The following is a 13,775-nucleotide window of genomic DNA, read 5'->3' as shown; positions in this document are numbered from 1 at the left end:
TTGAAAGAAATTTGAAAACAAAAATCATTTTTATCTTATTTTAGTAAAAACAATTTTTTAGTGTATGTAGGGAAAAGATACAGAAAACTGTGCCTTAAGAAGGATGGGTGGAAAAAAACTGAAATAAAATTGTTGTTCAGTTGCTAGGTTGTGTCCAATTCTTTGTGATCTCATGGACTGTAGCACACCAAGTTCCCCTGTTCTTCACTATCTCCCAGAGTTTGCTCAAGCTCATGTCCATTGAGTTGATGATGCCATCCAACCATCTCATCCTCTGTCACCCTCTTCTCCTCCTGCCCTCAATCTTTCCCAACATCAAGGTCTTTTCCAGTGAATCGGCTCTTCATATCAGGTTCCCAAAGCAATGGAGCTTCTGCTTCAGCTTCCAATGAATATTCAGGATTGATTTCCTTTAGGATTGACTGGTTGGATCTCCTTGCAGTCCAAGGCACTCTCAAGTGTCTTCTCCAACCCCATAGTTCAAAAGCATCAATTCTTCAGCACTCAACCTTCTTTATGGTCCAACTCTCACATCGATACATGACTAGTAGAAAAACCTTAACTATATGGACCTTTATCAATGTTCCTTGAGCTAATTCTGAAGCCCGAAGAATGAAAATAAGATATCCATAAAATATTATGGATATTGACAAAACTTGTGGGTTAATCTGGAGATCTGTCTGTAATATAGATGAGATTATAGGAATTTCCTAACATCATAACTCTATTCTTTACCTGTTAAAAGGTCTTTAGGAAATTGTGCTCCAGAGAGATGCTTAATTGTCTTGGGAAACCCAGCTAGTTATCATCAGGGTTGGGGCTAGAGGCTACATAACCAAGTTGCAAATCCAGGGTTTTTCCATCATTCCATACTCTTTCCATCATAGACGCTCTGTTCAGAGTCCTCTAACCAGGACAAACATTCACAGAGTTAAGAGGAAGTCAGCTGGAATGTGGCAAAATATTAGTCATTTCCATCAGAATGGGAAGTTGAATGGTGAGGGCGTCCTTGTTCTTTCTTCCTATTTAAAGAACAGCAGCTGTGTCTTTCAAGGCATTTTGGAGGATGTGTTCATACTGCCACTTGCTCAGCTTTTGGTTGGGCTTCTCTCCACTACCTACTAAGTAGGTGACTACATTTTCCTTGGTGGAAAGTGCATTAGGTAATGACATTTTCCCTATGTACTCATCAACAACACTGCCTCTGTCCAAGTCACGGCCGTGAGTTAGCTCATGTTCTGTCTGTGGGGGCACGGTCACACCTCTCCCAGTCACCTCACGTTGATTTTAAGCTACTGAAACTGCTCTTTGTGTTCCTGGGTGACCATTAACCGTATTTGACAAAAAGAATGTTTTCCGTGTTCTGGTAAGGAAATCCTCTGTCAAGATAAACAGCCCTTTCCCTCCTCTCCTCCAACTTGGGTCCTGCCAGGAAGGTCTAACTAAATAGGTTCTCTGTAGTCATTTTCTTTTCAATATTTCACCCTGGAGTTCAGTAATAAACTCCAAGCCAGCAAAGTTAACTTTTGTTGAAAGACCACAGAAGCCACGGAGTAGAGAGCTATTTTAGGTTCGGGTGTCCTGCCCCAAGCCTCTTTGAGACATTTTATATCTAGGGAAATGTCCTTTCTCTCTCCTCTCCTTCTCTATCATTTTCTTTTGAATAGACATGCTTACTTTACTTAATAGACATGCTTACTTCCTGAATTTTTGTGGATATGATTTTCTACCAAAACATTTACCTGTTTTATTTTTCTGTCCCAAACTACTTTATGAAGTATTGGGTTTACCAAGGAGCTGAAGTCTGCACTTAATCCTTTACGATGATACTTAATCCTAAATGATGTGTGGAGACCCACTGGCTGAGATAGACCCTTTCTGTTACAGCAAATAAATGCTGTTGCCCCTGGGTGAGGGTGGAGCTGCTCCATGTTGCTGGTGACTCCATACACAGGTGGTGCCTCAACTCACACGAAAACTAGTTCAGGCCTCAGTGATGCATAGAGGAGCTACCGTTCTCATTTTTTTCCCCCCCTTCCTCTCTTTCACTTTTTCTGACTTTTCTTCTTCACAATGGCCATTGATGTTAATTCTTTTCTTTGAGGGGATGATGAGATGGAGGTGAGTGATGGGGTTGGGGCACAGAGAGTGCTTTTCCTCAGGGTCCACGTGTCTGAACAGTGGTCCTTCCCTCAGGTTCCTGCCATCTGGAGAGGATTAAACTCTCTGTTGCCCTAGTTAGGTATGCACAATGAGTTCTATAGTTGAAATTTGACTTGGAAGCTAAGGGTGGCTGCAGGAAGTCACTTGAGCCCCGCCAGGAAGTGAGTTTCACTTCCGGGTCAAGAGTATCATGAAGCCCTGTAACAGTTTCCTCCTGTGACTCTGCATGCATTAGCGGTAGAGTCTAGAGACCTCAACAACCTGCGTCTGCTCTCTTCTTATAATATTTGTTGGAATCCGTTTTGTGTTTCCCTAAAGGGATGGAATTCAGAGTTATTGGACTGACTGCCCACAGTCACACCTGAATGTGAGTCACAAGAGGCAGAAATTCAACAGTTGAAAATTGCTTTGAGTTTTCCCTGACAAATGAACACCAAAGAAACAGGGTGCATTATATTAAGACTAGGGGAGGAGGGGAAGTGGCCCTCTTCCGGTTATCTCTCTCCTCATCACACAGACATTCTCTCATTAATGAATGTGACTGAGGATTTTCTCTGTCAGAGAGACTCTGCTGGATACATGGATGGACGTTAATTCTGAAGCCATCTTCTTTCTATGTGGCCTCCACACCAACTCAGTTTAGATGTGTGTGTGCATGCACACTTGCTTATACACATGTGCACACTTAATTTATTATAATTTTCATAATTATTTCATCTGTCCTCTGCATCCCCAATACCTTATTTTTATGCTATTACCACATTATCAGTTCAGTTCAGTTGCTCAGTCGTGTCTGACTCTTTGTGACCCCATGAATTGCAGCATGCCAGGCCTCCCTGTCCATCACCAACTCCCAGAGTTCACTCAAACCCATGTCCATCGAGTTGGTGATGCCATCCAACCATCTCATCCTCTGTCGTCCCCTTCTCCTCCTGCCCCCAATCCCTCTCATCATCAGGGTCTTTTCCAATGAGTCAACTCTTCGTATGAGGTGGCTAGCGTATTGTAGTTTCAGCTTTAGCATCAGTCCTTCCAATGAACACCCAGGACTGATCTCCTTTAGGATGGACTGGTTGGAATTCCTTGCAGTCCAGGGGACTCTCAAGAGTCTTCTCCAACACCACAGTTCAAGGCATCAATTCTTTGGTGCTCAGCTTTCTTCATAGTCCAACTCTCACATCCATACATGACTACTGGAAAAACCATAGCCTTGACTAGATGGACCTTTGTTGGCAAAGTAATGTCTCTGCTTTTGAATATGCTATCTAGGTTGGTCATGACTTTCCTTTCAAGGAGGAAGCGTCTTTTAATTTCATGGCTGCAGTCACCATCTGCAGTGATTCTGGAGCCCCCCAAAATAAAGTCTGATACTGTTTTCCCATCTATTTCCCATGAAGTGATGGAACCAGATGCTATGATCTTCATTTTCTGAATGTTGAGCTTTAAGCCAACTTTTTCACTCTCTTCTTTCACTTTCATCAAGAAGCTTTTTAGTTCCTCTTCACTTTCTGCCTTAAGGGTGGTGTCATCTGCATATCTGAGGTTATTGATATTTCTCTTGGCAATCTTGATTCCAGCTTGTGCTTCTTCCAGCCCAATGTTTCTCATGATGTACTCTGCGTATAAGTTAAATAAGCAGGGTGACAATATGCAGCCTTGATGTACTCCTTTTCCTATTTGGAACCAGTCTGTTGTTCCATGTCCAGTTCTAGCTGTTGCTTTCTGACCTGCATATAGGTTTCATTATCCTTAGTCTTAACCTAGAAAGTTGAAAAAAAATTTTCTAGCAGCCAACTGGCACCCCCATCACCCTCCCTTTCTACCAGTTGCCTCAGTCTAATCTTCCCTAGTGGCTCATGTGGTAAAGAGTCTGCCTGCGATGCAGGAGACCTGGGTTTGATTCCTGAGTTGGGAAGATACCCTGGAGAAGGGAATGGCAACCCACTCAAGTATTCTATCCTGGGAAATCCCATGGACAAAGGAGTCTAGTGGACCCCAATACATGGAGTCAGAAAGAGTTGACATGACTCAGCAACTAACACACTCACCAGAGTGAAAATAATAATAATAATCTTTCATTAAGATAGTGATGAATGCTTAGAATATCATGTGGATGAGAGCAGTGAGAAGTGTTAGGACCCTGGGATCACATCTTCTCTATCTCAGTAACTTTATCTATAAAATGCATGATGAACAAGTTGGGAGGATTAGATGACCTTTCATTTCCCTTCCTGTGTGAATTTCAATGACTCCATCCTACTCCTTTCCCCTACAACTTTCCACTGCCAACTATTGCCTGGAGGACGTGAGCAAACACATTTGCTGACAATTCATGACTGTCTCAATGGGGCCCAGGTCTGTTGCATAGCCCTGGGGCCTCTTCTACATGAGGCCTCCTGGATAGCCAGTTCTACTGGTCTACTAGCCTTTCCCCATGCTCCTTTCTCTCTTTGGTTTTTCATAAGTTCTTTCTGTTTACAGTGCCATAATCATGCCTGTGGGCAGTGACTGCAGCCATGAAATTAAAAGATGCTTGCTCCTTGGAAGAAAGGCTATGACAAAACTAGACAGCATATTAAAAAGTAGTGATATCACTTTGCCGACAAAGGCCTGTATAGTCGAAGTTATGGTTTTTCCAATAGTCATGTATGGATGTGAAAGTTGGACAATAAAGAAGGCTGAGCACTGAGGAATTGATGCTTTTGAATTGTGGTCCTAGAAAAGATTTTTGAGAGCCCCTTGAACTGCAAGGAGATCAAACCAGTCCATCCTAAAGGAAATCAGTCCTGAATATTCATTGGAAGGACAGATGCTGAAGCTGAAGCTCCAACACTTTGGCCACCTAATGTGAAGAGCTGGCTCCCTGGAAAAGACCTTGAGGTTGAGAAAGGTTGAGGATAGGAGGAGAAGCAGGAGACAAAGGATGAGATGGTTAGATGGCATCACCAACTCCATGGACATGAATTTGAACAAGCTCTGGGAGACAGTGGAGGACAGGAAAGTCTGGCATGCTGCAGTCCATGGGGTCCCAAAGAGTTGGACATGACTTACTGACTGAACAACAATAATCATGCCTTAACCTTATCTGACTTTTCAGGTCTATGTCCTCTAGGAAATATTCTTTTTATTCAGTTGACAGAACTGTGCTTTCTGTGAAATCCCATCTAACAGAGACTGAATCTTTCATTTGGCATACATACAAACACGCAAGCATATACATATGTGTGTATATATATATATATATGCTTATGTATATCCACATCTCTATATTTTTATGATAAACTTTATACCCATACCATTTTTATATCTAGAATGTATGACAAGAAAAACAGTTCAAGAATGGGTATTCACCATCTCTTCCTTGCTTAGAAGAATTGCTGAAAGTGTTTTGTGTTTTCCAGGTCAGGACAAAAAGTTTTGTTGTACAGAATGTGAGTGGTGGGAGAGGGAAAAGATCTTTATTGTATTATATTAGAAAGTTACACATAGAAGAGAGTACAGTTGATCAAGAAGATTGGAAGTTTTATTTCCCCACTATAAAGTGTAAGCTCCATAAGATCAGGAATTTTGCTTGACTCATTCTCCAGTTTATCCTTGTCTTTGAAATGCTTGACACATATGCTTGTTGAAAGAATGAATGATGATGGACCACACTGGGTAGGCTTGGATGGTGGTGGCAGGAAGAGGTTCTGGAAATACGGACAGAGGTGGGAGATACTACTGTGCATAAGTGAAAATTGCTCAGTCGCGTCTGACTCTTTGCGACCACATGGACTGTAGCCTGCCAGGCTCCTCTGTCCATGGGATTCTCCAGGCAAGAATACTGGAGTGGATTGTCATTCCCTTCTCCAGGAGATCTTCCAGACTCAGGGACTGAACCTGGATCTGTGCATGGAAGCTTTTAAAAAAGATGTGAAAATAAGATTTTAGGTTTTGCTGTGAGTTGTAAACAAATCCTTCTCTTTTTTTTTTTTTTTAGTAGTAAAGATTAAAAAGTTCTAGACAAAATTTCTTAAAGTAGACCTGATGTTTCAGTGAACGCAGGTCTCACTTTTGTAACCCCTTGCATATATTAAGTTTGGTTCTGTTTGTTGGCTAAATGGGTCATCTTCCATTCTTTCCTGCGGTAGAGTGTGCTACATAGAACATGGTTCACTTTGCATGAGGTGTCAGCTTCCATGGGGCCACAGATGGATTTATCAGTAGACTTGTTTTTGTAGTTGATTAAAAGGAGGCTAAAAGGGGAGTTTCTATGAAAGTGTGAGTCATAGTTGTGAGTGATGAAAACCCAACTCAAACTATTAATAGCTGAGGCAAAAAGGAAAATTTGTTATATGGTTGTTGAAATGTCTTATGGTACCAAAGATAAGAATCAGGCAGGTCTCAGGAGTGACCCTCAGAGATTATCTTTTCCTTTTCCACCTGGATTTGCACTTTTTTCCCTCCTCTCTCTCTGGACTGGGTTTTCTTCTCTTGGCTTCTTTGATGCACAGTGTGGGGAATTGGAGAGAGTGGTCCATCTTTCTCTGTTTTAAATTTTCCAGGGAACAGTCCAATTGGCCTGAAAGTTGACCACTGAAGGGCATCATAGTAGCTCTTTCTTTAGCAGCCACAAAGGTGGGTGGAGGAAGGGAAGAGAGTCCCCAGAAAAGAGGTGCAGGTCCCCCTAGGAGGCGGGGTGTGTGAGATGAGTGGACAGAACAGAAGGGGCTCCCTTCTGCTCCTGCAGCAGAAACATCTTACCGTGTAGGCTCAGCCGTAGGAAGCTGATGGGGTCATCTTCTAGAGGAATGAGTTAATTCCCAGGTGCTGTGGCTCAGTGGCTATTGTAGATGCTTCCAGTCATTGGTTCTATTGTGTTCAGGGACTGATATTCTGTTGAAATAAGTGAGTCCCACAAGGTTCAGTCCACACCTTGTGGGGGACCCCAGGAAGCAAGAGAATCTCACTCAATAAAAACTTCAGTTCAGTTTAGTCCAGTTGCTCAGTCATGTCCGTCTCTTTCTGACCCCATGGACTGTAGCCTACCACACTCCTCCGTCCATGGGATTTTCCAGGCAAGAGTATTGGAGTGGGTTGCCATTTCCTTCTCCAGAGGATCTTCCTGACCCAGGGATCAAAGCTGGGTCTCCCGCATTGTAGGCAGACATTGTGGCTTTACTGTCTGAGCCACCAGGGAAGTAAGAAGGTGCATAACAGTGAAGGTATTTCAGTCAAGGAATCAGAATATAAGAGGTCAAAAAATACTGTGTATAATGAAGTAAGTATTTAAATGTGAGCAATAGCCAGATGTACACACAAAGGACTACTCTATATAGCTGAAGGACAAACATTATCTTTTGTCCCTTATTAATCGTTCATGCGTCCATTTGTTTTGCAAAGTCTTGCCAAGTACCAGCTATGGTAGGTGATGGGGGCCCAGTGGTTAACAAGACAATTGTAGGTTCTGCTCTCCAGGGGCTCATAGTTCAGTGGGGAGCACAGATGCTGAGACAGCGCCAGGTGTGATGCTCACTGCGGACGAGAAAGTAGAGGGAGCATGACAGTCTCTAATGCGACCAGATGGAGGGCTTCTGGCCAGACGTCTTGGAGAAAATGGCCTTTAAATCGAAGGTTGCGTTTGGGGTTTGGAGGCATCAGATAAAGTAGAGGAAGGTTCCAGAAAGTGGGGATGGTACGTTCCAGCCTCAGAGGATGCGTATAGCCCCTCTGAGAGTTGAAAGAATTTCAGTTGGTGGCAGTGGGTTGGGGAGGAGGGAAAGAGAATGCGTGTAGCCAAGTCTGGGTCTGATGATTTGGGCTTTATCCCAAAGACACCATGAAAGTATTGAAGAAAACTGTATTATATGAGTACTGTGAATGCTGGGATATAATTCTCTGTAGCTGCTTTAATAAATTGCCACACACTGGGTGGTTTTAATCAACACAGTTCTAATTTTTTTGTTTTTGTTTTAGACTGCTCCATGAGTCATGTGGGATTTTAGTTCCCCAACCAGGGACTGAACCCATGACCCCTGTGCTGGGAGTGTAGAGTGTTAACCGCTGAACTACCAGGGAAGCCCCTCAAGACAGTTTTAGGTGTTTGACTGCATCTCACTGGACTGAAGTCAAGGTGTTGATGAGGTGCATTCCTTCCAGAAGCTCTGGGGAAGAATTCTTTTTCTTGTCTTTTTCAGTTTTTAGAGGCTGCCTGCATTCCTTGGTGGTTCAGATGGTAAAGAATCCACCTGCAATGTGGGAGATATGGATCTGATCCCTGGTGGGGGAGAGTCCCCTGGAGAAGGGAATGGCTACCCACTCCAGTATTCTTGCCTGAATTTCTTGGACAGAGGAGTCTGGCAAGCTACAGTCCATGGGATTGCAAAGAGTCAGACAGGACTGAGCAGCTTTCACTTTTCACTGCATTCGTTAGCTTGTGTGTCCATCTGACCAGGATGTGGACATTTTGGGGGGGTCATGATTCTTCCCACCACAGATATAAAGCCTGGAGGTGACATGATCTGATCAGTCCACACTCCATGGGAATAGGAACCATGGCTCTTTTGCTCACCACTGTACGTCTAGTCAAGGCTATGGTTTTTCCAGTAGTCGTGTATGGATGTGAGAGTTGGACTGTGAAGAAGGCTGAGCACCGAAGAACTGATGCTTTTGAAGTGTGGTGTTGGAGAAGACTCTTGAGAGTCCCTTGGACTGTAAGGAGATCCAACCAGTCCATTCTGAAGGAGATCAGCCCTGGGATTTCTTTGGAAGGAATGATGCTAAAGCTGAAACTCCAGTACTTTGGCTACCTTATGCAAAGAGTTGACTCATTGGAAAATACTTCGATGCTGGGAGGGATTGGGGTCAGGAGGAGAAGGGGACGACCAAGGATGAGATGGCTGGATGGCATCACTGACTCGATGGACATGAGTCTGAGTGAACTCTGGGAGTTGGTGATGGACAGGGAGGCCTGGCGTGCTGCGATTCATGGGGTCGCAAAGAGTCGGACACGACTGAGCGACTGAACTGAACTGAACTGTATACCCTCTGCTTGATCAGCACCATTCCTGGCACAAAAAACTTCTCAGATTATTTGCTGAATCAGTGGGGAAAAAGATATTTAATAACTTCCAGCTGCAGAGAGAAGAACAGATTGAACTTGCACAATAGTGGATTCAGAGAGGCCAGTTATAGAGTTATTACTGAAAGAGGTTCAGAGTGGCCTGGACAAGGTGGTATCAGCAAATGAATTTGAGAGACATTTAGAAGACAATCAACAAGACTTGGAGGTCGATCACGTGTGAGGCTGAGTGATGCTCAGATGTTTAGTTTGGGCACAGAGGAAGGTGCTAGTGCCTCTAACCCACACAGGGAGCCTGGAGGACAAGCAGATTCAGATAAGCTGATAAGCACAGATTGAGAAGGATGGATTTTGAGTACCTGAAATTGAGAATGGGAGCTGACTGTGGCTCAGATCATGAACTCCTTATTGCCAAATTCAGACTTAAATTGAAGAAAGTAGGGAAAACTGCTAGACCATTCAGGTATGACCTAAATCAAATCCCTTATGATTATACAGTGAAAGTGAGAAATAGATTTAAGGGTCTAGATCTGATAGATAGAGTGCCTGATGAACTATGGAATGAGGTTTGTGACACTGTACAGGAGACAGGGATCAAGACCATCCCCATGGAAAAGAAATGCAAAAAAGCAAAATGGCTGTCTGGGGAGGCCTTACAAATAGCTGTGAAAAGAAGAGAGGCAAAAAGCAAAGGAGAAAAGGAAAGATATAAGCATCTGAATGCAGAGTTTCAAAGAATAGCAAGAAGAGATAAGAAAGCCTTCTTCAGAGATCAATGCAAAGAAATAGAGGAAAACAATAGCATGGGAAAGACTAGAGATCTCTTCAAGAAAATTAGAGATACCAAGGGAACATTTCATGCAAAGATGGGCTCGATAAAGGACAGAAATGGTCTGGACCTAACAGAAGCAGAAGATGTTAAGAAGAGGTGGCAAGAATACACGGAAGAACTGTACAAAAAAGATCTTCACGACCCAGATAATCATGATGAAGTGATCACTAATCTAGAGCCAGACATCTTGGAATGTGAAGTCAAGTGGGCCTTAGAAAGCATCACTATGAAGAAAGCTAGTGGAGGTGATGGAATTCCAGTTGAGCTCTTTCAAATCCTGAAAGATGATGCTGTGAAAGTGCTGCACTCAATATGCCAGCAAATTTGGAAAACTCAGCAGTGGCCACAGGACTGGAAAAGGTCCGTTTTCATTCCAATCCCAAAGAAAGGCAATGCCAACGAATGCTCAAACTACCGCACAATTGTACTCATCTCACATGCTAGTAAAGTAATGCTCAAAATTCTCCAAGCTAGGCTTCAGCAATACGTGAACTGTGAACTCCCTGATGTTCAAGCTGGTTTTAGAAAAGGCAGAGGAACCAGAGATCAAATTGCCAACATTCGCTGGATCATGGAAAAAGCAAGAGAGTTCCAGAAAAACATCTATTTCTGTTTTATTGACTATGCCAAAGCCTTTGACTGTGTGGATCACAATAAACTGTGGAAAATTCTGAAAGAGATGGGAATACCAGACCACCTAACCTGCCTGTTGAGAAATCTGTATGCAGGTCAGGAAGCAACAGTTAGAATTGGACATGGAACAACAGACTGGTTCCAAATAGGAAAAGGAGTACGTCAAGGCTGTATATTGTCACCCTGCTTATTTAACTTCTATGCAGAGTACATCATGAGAAACGCTGTACTGGAAGAAACACAAGCTGGAATCAAGATTGCCGAGAGAAATATCAATAACCTCAGATATGCAGATGACACCACCCTTATGGCACAAAGTGAAGAGGAGCTAAAAAGCCTCTTGATGAAAGTGAAAGAGGAGAGTGAAAATGTTGGCTTAAAGCTCAGCATTCAGAAAACGAAGATCATGGCATCTGGTCCCATCACTTCATGGGAAATAGATGGGAAACAGTAGAAACAGTGTCAGACTTGATTTTTTTGGGCTCCAAAATCACTGCAGATGGTGATTGCAGCCATGAAATTAAAAGACGCTTACTCCTTGGAAGAAAAGTTGTGACCAACCTAGACAGTATATTCAAAAGTATTACTTTTGACATTACTTTGCCGACTAAGGTCCATCTAGTCAAGGCTATGGGTTTTCCTGTGGTCATGTATGGATGTGAGAGTTGGACTGTGAAGAAGGCTGAATGCCGAAGAATTGATGCTTTTGAACTGTGGTGTTGGAGAAGACTCTTGAGAGTCCCTTGGACTGCAAGGAGATCCAACCAGTCCATTCTGAAGGAGATCAGCCCTGGGATTTCTTTTGAAGAAATGATGCTAAAGCTGAAGCTCCAGTACTTTGGCCACCTCATACGAAGAGTTGACTCATTGGAAAAGACTGATGCTGGGAGGGATTCGGGGCAGGAGGAAAAGGGGACGACTGAGGATGAGATGGCTGGATGGCATCATGGACTCGATGGACGTGAGTCTGAGTGAACTCCGGGAGATGGTGATGGACAGGGAGGCCTGGTGTGCTGCGATTCATGGGGTCGCAAAGAGTCGGACACGACTGAGCGACTGAACTGAACTGAACTGAAATTGAGATACTTAAGTGTCTATCCCTGGGCTTCCTAGGTGGCCCAGTGGTAAAGAATATGCCTGCCAATGCAGGAGACATAATGAGGTGTGGGTTCGATCCCTGTGTTGGGAAGATCCCCTAGAGGAGGGCATGGAAACCCACTCCAGCATTCTTGCCTGGAGAATCCCATGAACAGAGGAGCCTGGTGGGCTGCAGTCCACAGGATGGCAAAGAGTCAGATATGACCTAAGTGACTTAGCACGCACACACGCACACAAGTGTCCATCCCTATTGGACAATGGCACATGTGAGTGGCTTAGGACAGAGCTGGAGGCTGGAGTTCAAGATCCAAAGTCATGCCAGCATCTCAGTAGTTGTTCACAGAAGTCACGGACTTAGATGCTATCATGTAGAGGAAAATCGAAGATGGAGAAGGGGAGAGAACCCAGCCTTAGTCCTGAGACGCCACTTCAGAAAGTCTGTTTCTCATTCAAGTATCACTGCTCTACGTGCTTGAGACTAAGGTTTGGGGAAAAGTCATTGTACTAAGTGTTTTTCCCCTGGTGTTTTTATGAACATTTCGTACTAGGATGAACCCTGGGGGGTTGGCATGGAATATGGAAAACACCTATTTTTAGAAAACCCACTTAGGGATTGCTTGCACTGAAGTCCTTTGTTAGAGATTTGGAATTTGGCTTTAGTTAAGTGGGTACTTATCAAGTTTGAAGGGAGGGGATGGTGGGTACCTCAAAACACTGTGATGTCTAAACAGGCCCTGGGGATGGAGGTGACTTCAGAGTATATCCACATTCACTCTCTTTCCTTCCTTATCTGCTCCCCATGAATGAGTGGACTGAGCTGGATGCCAGGAGATGTCCCAAGGGCCCAGGCCCCACAAGACTATTAGCCTTCAGAGTAACAGTTTGGAAGGGTGGAACGGGCCAGGAAATTACTGGAAGTCCAGTGATGTTACCCCGGGAAACTACATGAAGCTCAATAGAAGACGGGCTGTTCAGGGATCTTGCACTGAAGAATATAGTTGGGGATGGACCACCTTGGAATATCCAGTCCGTAACTTTTAAAGGTTGAGAGAGGCCCAGGATACTTCAAATTCTTTGAGATCCTAAGTACAGTAAGTCCCCTACATACGAATCTTAAAGTTGCAAGCTTTCAAAGATGTGAACATGTGTTCCATCAATGTCAGGCGTGGGTGAAATTTCAGCTTGCCCTCTGTCTCCGATAGCTGAGAACCCTTCAGCTGTACCATCTCCCACCTCCTCTCCCTCCTGTAGTCAGTAACTCTTCTTGCCTGTTTATTCCATGTCAGCCCCTGTGTGCCAGCTGTTGTACTATTCTATTGTACTTTCCATGGTACTGTAAGATTTAAAATGTTTTATTTTGTGTTTGTTTTTTCTTTTATGTATTATTGTGTGAGAAGTATCATAAACCTATTAACAGTACCTATTATAGCTGACTGTGTTAGTTAGGTACCTGGGCTAACTTTGTTGGATTTAAGGAACAAAATTGGACTTACGAATGTACTCACATAATAGAACCTGTTTGTATGGAGGGGACTTACTGTATAAAAAGCCAAAGAAAAGCAACAACAAAAAAGGGAAGAAATGCCAAAACAACATTGCAAATATTCCAGAATATCTAGGCTTACATTAGACAAGCAAATTCCTTGGAACCCAAATGCAAAACCCACCATGCAGTATACTCATGTTAGGCACAGGGTTTGTAAAAACTAACTCACTGTGTTCCATAGGGTGGTAGTCTGATAGCGCCACATGAGATCGAAGTTGTGTGATGAATGTTATCATCACTCAGCCTTGCGTGTCATCTCTCTATGTCATATATGTAGCTTCAAAGTCCAAATTTGAGACCCTGTGGTTGTGGGACCAAGGTCAAATGGCCCTTTGGTGATAGGCCTTTGTCCATCTTATCCATTATTTAAAACCCAACTGAAGTGTTCTTCCCCTCTCTTCAGTGTTAATGAGGAGTCAGTAAGTGACAGGAAATGATCTTTA

The sequence above is a fragment of the Ovis aries genome, chromosome 1, assembly GCF_016772045.2.
Source record: "Ovis aries strain OAR_USU_Benz2616 breed Rambouillet chromosome 1, ARS-UI_Ramb_v3.0, whole genome shotgun sequence".
Classification (NCBI taxonomy): domain Eukaryota; kingdom Metazoa; phylum Chordata; class Mammalia; order Artiodactyla; family Bovidae; genus Ovis; species Ovis aries.
The sequence above is the reverse complement of the archived record's forward strand: the minus strand, read 5'-3'. Positions refer to the sequence as shown.